This window comes from Pinus tabuliformis, chromosome 9 (genome assembly GCF_031772625.1).
Source record: "Pinus tabuliformis cultivar Carrire ecotype Pingquan chromosome 9, CPIR1, whole genome shotgun sequence".
NCBI lineage: Eukaryota > Viridiplantae > Streptophyta > Pinopsida > Pinales > Pinaceae > Pinus > Pinus tabuliformis.
This window is the reverse complement of record NC_142307.1, coordinates 690,079,133-690,087,765: the sequence shown is the minus strand read 5'-3', so window position 1 is coordinate 690,087,765 and position 8,633 is coordinate 690,079,133.

Here is an 8,633-nt window from a genome sequence, read left to right as displayed (position 1 = left end):
AGAGATTGATACCAGGTAGTGGCATTATTTTCAAAAGTGTGAGGGAAAAGGCAACACTCCAGGTCATCATGTTGCACTCCCATCATCTACAAGGCTATGTAGAAATTGTTGATATGAGCATCAGCTAAGGTCCCCTTCTCGGGGTCGAATTTTGTTGGGTTGTGTTATATTATTTCCATGACTAACCCACGTATTTAACTAGGGGTTTATAAGGGGGGCGGAGCCCCCCTTCATTGAGACAATTGTGTAGCAAGGGGAGTCACAAGGGGTTTGAGGGGTGTAGGTAACCCCACTCTATGGGGTCCAGGGAAACGCCCTAGAAAATTTTGGTTTTGGACCCTATATTAGGTTGGGCGGAGCTACCTATGGTTTTGTGCATGTTTTTCGTACATGGTTTTGGACGTGATGGTTTTCGGTCCATGGTTTTCAATGCGATGCTTTTCAGTCCATGGTACTGGATGCTTCGGCATGTATAAATATGTATTGTAACATTGAAGGAACATAATGAAAAATCAAGCTGGTAGTCCCGGTTTTTGGATCCAGGGGAAATCTCTGTGTATATGTGTTTTATGTGTTATGCTCTCGCATTGTTTATTTTCTGTGTTTTAGAATTCGTATACAGGTAATTTTTGTACAGGGTTAAAACCTACAATTGATATCAGAGCTTTTTCGGCTTCAAGGGGACGCCTTTGTTGCTGAGGGGTTTTGCTTGGGCCTGTGGTAGACCCTATTCATTGGGAGATCTACGAGATCGATTCTGGTGGTGAAAGAATATGGTGAGTAGTGGAAAGATAGAGATCGAGAAATTTAATGGTCAGAGTTTTGAGTTATGGAAACTCAAGGTGGAGGATCTGTTGGTGGATAAAGATCAATGGATCATGGTAGATCCGAGTACTAAACCAATGGAAGTGTCTAATGAAGAATGGAAGAAGTTGGATCGAAAGGCAAAGAGCACAATACGATTGTGTGTCTCAAATTCAGTATTGCTGAATGTATCAGGGGAAGCTACAATGAAGGCTTTGTGGGACAAGTTAGGGACTTTGTACCAATCTAAGTCTCTAGTGAATAAACTGTTCCTACGGAAAAAGCTGTATAATCTGAGGATGAAAGATGGAGACTCAGTGACAGAGCATTTGAATGAATTTAATACTGTGGTAAGTCAGTTATTATCTATTGATATTAAAATTTCAGATGAAGATAAGTGCATCAGTTTGTTGTGTTCTCTACCAGATTCGTGGGATAGTCTGGTTATTGTAATAGGTAACAATACAACTGCCTTGCAGTTTGATGAAATATTCTCATCCTTGCTGACGGAGGAGATGAGACGGAAAAATATGGAGAGCCAAAATGGTGATGCCTTGTCTATACGAGGACGGTCCCAGAACAGAAACAAAAATAAGTCATCGAATAGGAGATCCAAATCTAGAGGGAGATCTAAATCTCCAAGAAAACCTGTAAAGGCGGTGTGCTAGAAATGCGGAAAGAAAGGGCACTACAAAAGGGACTATAAATCTAAAGCTCCTGATAAAGGAAAGGGATCTAATGGTGCTCCTTCTTCAGAAGAGAAAACCACCTCAAATGAAGGTGGGGATGTGTACTTGGCTTCTTCAAGTACACATGTAGATCATGAGGCATGGTTGATTGACTCAGGTGCATCTTTTCACTTCACTCCCCATAGAGAGTGGTTATGCGAATATGAGAAATATGATGGCAATGATTTCTTCTTGGGGGATGACAGGAAGGCTAGAATCCTTGGTCACAGAAACATAAAGTTGAAATTGCAAGGTGGAAGGGTTAGAACACTTCCGGGTGTTATGCGTATTCCTGCATTAGCTAGAAATTTGATTTCTGTAAGCAAGTTGGATGATGCAGGTGTAAAAATAGTGTTCGAGAAGGATACCTACAAGATGGTTCGGGGGGCACTGGTATTGATGTGGGGATTTTGAATTGGAAATCTATACAATCTGCAAGGTAGCACTGTTGTTGATGGGTGCAACAGTTCTATGGTTCCTGAAAGTGGAGCAGAAAATCTAGTGGTCTCTGGAGAGAAGACCATGTTGTGGCATTAAAGGCTTGGACATATTGGAGAGAAGGGCCTTCGAATACTTCATGGTAAAGGTATGGTAGAAGGTATGAGTAATATCTCTCTGGATTTTGATTTCTGTGAAAATTTTGTATATGGGAAGTAGAATCAGGTGAGTTTCCCCTCTAGTAGTAAGAGGGTGAAACAAATATTAGAGCTTGTGCACAGTGATGTCTTTGGACCTGTGAAGGTTCCATCACTGGGTAAGTTTGTGTACTATGTATCATTGATAGATGACTTCTCAAGGAATACATGGATATATTTCCTTAAGAATAAATCTGAAGTCTTTGACAGGTTTAAGGAATTTAAGGCTCTGGTGGAAAACCAGACAGAGAAGAAGATAAAGGTGTTGAGGACAGATAATGGTGGAGAGTTTTGCAGTAAGGAATTTGAAGAATTCTATAAGAAGTGTGGTATAGCACGGCAGAAGACTACTCCATATACACCTCAACAAAATGGAATTGTAGAAAGAATGAACAAGACATTGATGGAAAGGGCAAGAAGCATGCTCAATGGTGCCGGGTTAAGACAGGAATTCTGGGCAGAGGTGGTGGAGACATCATGTTACCTAGTCAACAGATCACCTTCATCAGCATTGGAGGATAAGACTCCATAAGAGGTATGGACTGGTAAGAAACCCTCTCTTTCACATCTGAGGGTATTTGGATGTGATGAATATGTACATGTTCCAAAGGAGAAATGAACCAAGTTGGATAGTAAATCTGAAAAGTGCATCTTTATTGGGTATAAGGATGGTTTAAAGGGTTATAAGCTTTGGAACCCAATAACAAGGAAGGTTGTGTACAGCCAAGATGTGGTGTTCAGAGAGGTAAAAGATGTTATTAAACATGAAGTCCAACCAAAGGAACCTGAGAAGATAGAGTTTAAGCTAAAGGAGGAAGAATCAGACTCTACAACAAAGGAGGAATCAGAAGATGAAGAGCCACAAACTCTGGGTGTGAGAAGATCAATTCAAGAAAGAAGGCAGCCAGAAAGGTATAGTCCATCTGCTTTCTGTTCAAATTTTTCTTTATCTATTGCTGATGATGATCCCAGAACTGTGAAGGAAGCAGTAGATTCAGAGGATGGAAAACTCTGGAAAGAGGCCATGGTTGATGAAATGGCATCTTTGCACAAAAATGAGGCTTGGGATCTGGTGGAGTTTCCGACTGGAAGGAAACCCATTGGCAGTAAGGTGGAAGGGCTAGAACACTTCTGGGTCTTCTGCATATTCCTGCATTAGCCAGAAATCTGATTTCTGTAAGCAAGCTAGATGATGCAGGTGTAAACATAGTGTTCGAGAAGGATACTTACAAGATGGTTCAGGGGGCACTGGTATTGATGTGGGGAGTTCAAATTGGAACTCTGTACAAGATGCAAGGTAGCACTATTTTTGAGGGGTGCAACAATTATGTGGTTCCTGAAAGTGGAGCATAAAATCTAGTAGTCTCTGGAGAGAAGACCATGCTGTGGCATCAAAGGCTTGGACATATTGGAGAGAAGGGCCTTCAAATACTTCATGGTAATGGTATGGTAGAAGCTATGAGTAATAGCTCTCTAGATTTTGATTTCTGTGAAAATTTTGTATATAGGAAGCAGAATCGGGTGAGTTTCCCCTCTAGTAGTAAGAGGGTGAAACAGATACTAGAGCTTGTGCACAGTGATGTGTTTGGACCTATGAAGGTTCCATCACTGGGTAAGTCTGTGTATTATGTATCATTTATAGATGACTTCTCAAGGAATACATGGATATATTTCCTTAATAAGAAATTTGAAGTCTTTGATAGGTTTAAAGAAGTTAAGGCTCTAGTGGAAGACCAGACAGAGAAGAAGATAAAGGTGTTGAGGACAGATAACGGCGGAGAGTTTTGCAGTAAGGAATTTGAAGAATTTTGTAAGAAGTGTGGTATAGCGCGGCAGAAGACTACTCCATATACACCTCAACAAAGTGGAGTTGCTATAAGAATGAACAAGATGTTAATGGAAAGGGCAAGAAGCATGCTCAGTGATGCCGGGTTAGGACAAGAATTCTGGGCAGAGGTGGTGCAGACATCATGTTACCTAGTCAATAGATCACCTTCATCAGCATTGGAGGATAAGACTCCACAAGAGGTATGGACTGGTAAGAAACCCTCTCTTTCACATTTGAGGGTATTTGGATGTGATGCATATGTACATGTTCCAAAGGAGAAATGAACCAAGTTGGATACTAAATCTGAAAAGTGCATCTTTATTAGGTATAAGGATGGTTTGAAAGGTTATAAGCTTTGGAACCCAGTAACAAGGAAGGTTGTGTACAACCGAGATGTGGTGTTCAGAGAGGTGAAATATGTTATTAAACATGAAATCCAACCAAAGGAACCTCAGCAGATAGAGTTTTAGCTAAAGGAGGAAGAATCCAACTCTACAGCAGAGGAGGAATCAAAAGTTGAAGAGCCACAAACTTCGGGTGTGAGAAGATCAGTTCGAGAAAGAAGGCAACCAGAAAGGTATAATCCATCTGCTTTCTGTTCAAATTTTACTTTATCTATTACTGATGATGATCCCAGAACTCTGAAGGAAGCAGTAGATTCAGAGGATGGAAAACTCTAGAAAGAGGCCATGGTTGATGAAATGGCATCTTTGCACAAAAATGAGGCTTAGGATCTGGTGGAGTTGCCGGCTGGAAGGAAACCCATTGGCAGCAAACGGGTGTTCAAGAAGAAGACAAATACAGAAGGAAAGGTGGAGAAATAAAAAGCTCGGTTGGTAGCAAAATGTTATTCCCAGGTACCGGGAATTTATTTTGGTGATATTTTTTCTCCTGTTGCCAAGGTAGCTTCTATTAGATTACTTTTATCTGTTGTTGTTGCTTTTGATTTCCAGGTAGAACAGATGGATGTGAAGACAACATTTCTTCTCGGGGATATAGAAGAGAAGATCTACGTGAAGCAACCTGAAGGCTTTGTGGTGAAGGGTAAGAAAGAATTGGTATGCAAGTTAAAGAAGTCTCTGTATGGGTTAAAACAGTCACCAAGGATGTGGTATCAGAAATTTGATACATTTATACGGGGACTTGGCTTCACCAGAAGCAAAGTAGATCACTGTGTGTATTTTAAATTAATTGGTGGCTGTGTTATTTATCTGGTCTTGTATGTGGATGATATGTTGCTGGTTGGAAATGGCAAAGAGATTATCCAGGATTTGAAGACCCATTTGTCCTCCAAATTCGATATGAAAGATCTTGGTGATGCAAACTATAGTTTGGGCATGGAAATTAAAAGAGATCAGACAAAGAGGAAGCTCTAGTTAAACCAAAGGAAGTATGTCGAGACAATATTGCAAAGGTTTAATATGCAGGATAGTAAACCGATGAAGGTTCCTATTCCTATAGGTGTAAAGTTATCTGCTGAATAGTGTCCCAAGACACAAGAAGAGGAAGAGGACATGTCCCGTGTTCCATATGCAAGCGCAATCAGTAGCCTGATGTATGCGATGGTCTGTACTAGACCAGACATTGCACATGCAGTGGGAGTATTGAACAGGATTATGTCAAAACCAGGGAAGGATCACTGGATAGCAGTGAAGTGGGTTTTTAGGTATTTACGTGGCACTAGTGATTATGGTTTGTGCTACCAAGGAAGACCAGGATTGGATAGAGTGTTGGATATTCATGGCTTTGTTGATGTAGACTGGGCTGAAGATTTGGATCAGAGAAGATCCACAAGTGGGCATGTGTTTAACCTATTTGGAGGTGCAGTCAGTTGGATGAGTAAGAAACAATCTGTAGTGGAACTATCAACTACAGAGGCAGAATACATGGCAGCCACTCATGCAAGCAAGGAAGTAGTTTGGTTGCAGAGATTGTGTTCAAGTATGGGGTTAGTACAAGGAGCTATAAGGATAGACTATGACAGCCAAAGTGAAATTTTCTTGGTAGAGAACCCTGCTTACCATTCAAAGACAAAGTACATTGATGTTCAGTATCACTTTGTGAGGGATATGATAGAAGACAAAAAGGTATTGCTGGTAAAGTTGGACACTTTGAAGAATACTGCAGATGCATTGACAAAATCTGTGAGCTCTGAGAAGTTCTCTTGGTGTAGAGAAACAATGGGTGTTGCAGGGCTAGATAAATGACTAAGCTCTGTCGTCACCCCCTGTGGAAAGAAAACAAAAAGTGGGAGAATGGTGGGTTGTGTTATATTCTTTCCACGATTAACCCACGTAGTTAACTGGCGAGTTAGAAGGGGGGCGGAGCCCCCCCTTTGTTGCACCAATTGCGTAGCGAGGGGAGTCACAAGGGGTTTGAGAGGTGCAGGTAACCCGCCTCTAGGGGTCCAGGGCAGCGCCCCGGAAAATTTTGTTTTTTGGACCCTATATTAGGTTGGGTGGACCTACCTATGGTTTTGTGCATGTTTTTCGCACATGGTTTTGGACGCGATGGCTTTCGGTCCATGGTATTGGAGGCTTAGGCAGGTATAAATATGTGTTGTAACATTGAAAGGAACATAATGAAAAATCAAGCTGGTAGTCTCGGTTTTTGGATCCAGAGGAAAATATTTGTGTATATGTGTTTTATGTGTTATGCTCTCGCATTGTTTATTTTCTGTGTTTTAGAATTCGTATGCAGGTAATTTATGTACGGGGTTAAAACCTACAAATTTCAGGAGACGTTTCTCGGGATGGTGAGACATGTAGTGGAGTTCGCCTCAGATGCCTAATGGGGATTGATCCATCTAGGCCAAAGGCTAACGGTGGTTGCCTCTCAGTGGGGTAGGAAAAAGGTGGTGATTAGGATTCCCCTGCGACTCACTCTCCATGCCTGAGCCCCCGCTAGTTTGGGGAGGGTGCCTGTTATTTCCCTAGGGAACTCTGAGGTTTCCTAGGTCCTAGGCATTTCTTACTTTCCTAAAGTTCCTCAGGTTCCCATGGAATCTAAGAGGCCACTCATTATTGTAGAAGTTAATGTGGTCCTTAAGATTATCCCTAGTCCCTTGCCCCATGGGCCCTTCAGTATTCTCTCTCAAAGGTTGGTTGTTCACAGGGGAATCTCATGGGGGAAATTGATTGTTTCCCTATGTTCCTCCCCATCATGGTTGGCTGTTCCCCCAATGATTGTACTCCTAGGATCATCTCCTTTAGATGTCTAGGGACTTTCCAACCCCTTGATGGAGAACCTTTCAACGACGTCTGCATAGTCAACAAGCACTAGCCTGATTAACTTTGATATGGAAATAACCAAGATGCCTTGATGTGTGTGATGAGGCGCGAAGTTGCGCAAGTTGGACAAGGAGTTTTTGGCAGAAATGCACTTTAAACCCCTACAAAACTAATGATTAATAGGGCAAATGGCACTCAACTTCTCATTTGTGACTTCAAAGAGGGAATTTTCCTCTCCTTCCAGTGCATATTCAAGTGGAGGAGGTTGGGAAACCCCTTACTGGAGCCTCGAGAAAGGTGGGCCAAAAGAGGGATGGTATGATATTTCAGGGGGGTGACGGCATGGGGTAAGTTACTAGCTTGATGGGAAGTTTCAGTGTGAGGCTGTGTATTGGTACCTACAATCAGGCCCCCCTCATAGCACCAAATCTGTTGATGGCCCATAATTCTCCGTCAATAGTAAAGGGTATATCACCGGTGTAGGATCCAAACTAGACCTTGCACTGTTTCATTTATGGATCTCGTCTGGTATGTAGGTCCAACTGCCACATAGGTGAGTTGAGATCGCTTCAGACAGAGGTGGGATACAAACTCAATTGAATGCATGAACTTCAATAAATACAAGGAAATAACCAACAAAAGTTTATAACATGAACACCATGAATAACAAGATTATAAATAACATAAACCTTACATAAATTAACTGTTAGCAGTCTTTAGATAAGATTCATGTCTATATAAGAAATTGCTCAACAACCATAAAATAGTTCACAGTAATCAAGCATCTATAAGCATAAGAGAGCATACAGTCTATAGTAAGATTACACCAATATCAATGAAACAATTCACCAATACAAGCGTAGAGTTAGCAAATCATATACCATCCATGCATAGCAAAACAAAGTTTGTAGCACAAGACAACAGACAAATAGACTGTGTATCAAAGAACTCTCAGGAATATCTGATCCATCAAGCAAATAATCCCCATGGCACTAGACATAAAATATTTATGTAATCCAATAGTGGAAAATAACAAATTACTCCTTGCATATGTCAGAAGAGCATAAGTTCTCTCAAAACAGTATTGTCCCAAAATAAGTTCTCAGCTAAAAGTCCAATACAATGTGTCATGAGGGTGTATTTACAAAATGAGAGTGACCTTTGGCCTACCCCTGACCTTTGGGCTTCCTCATGACCTTTCAACTACCCGGTGACCTTTAGACTTCCTTATGACTCTTTACATTCCAAAATTGTCCTATCCTATCCTAATTTGCCAAAATCACAAAATAATCCAACACCTACTCTATCCACTTAAGAATAGAAATTTCGGGAATGTCTAGTTGGAGTTGCTCCATTATGTAAGTGCGCCACAACTTGTATTTGGCTACAATGGGGGTGATCTATGGTT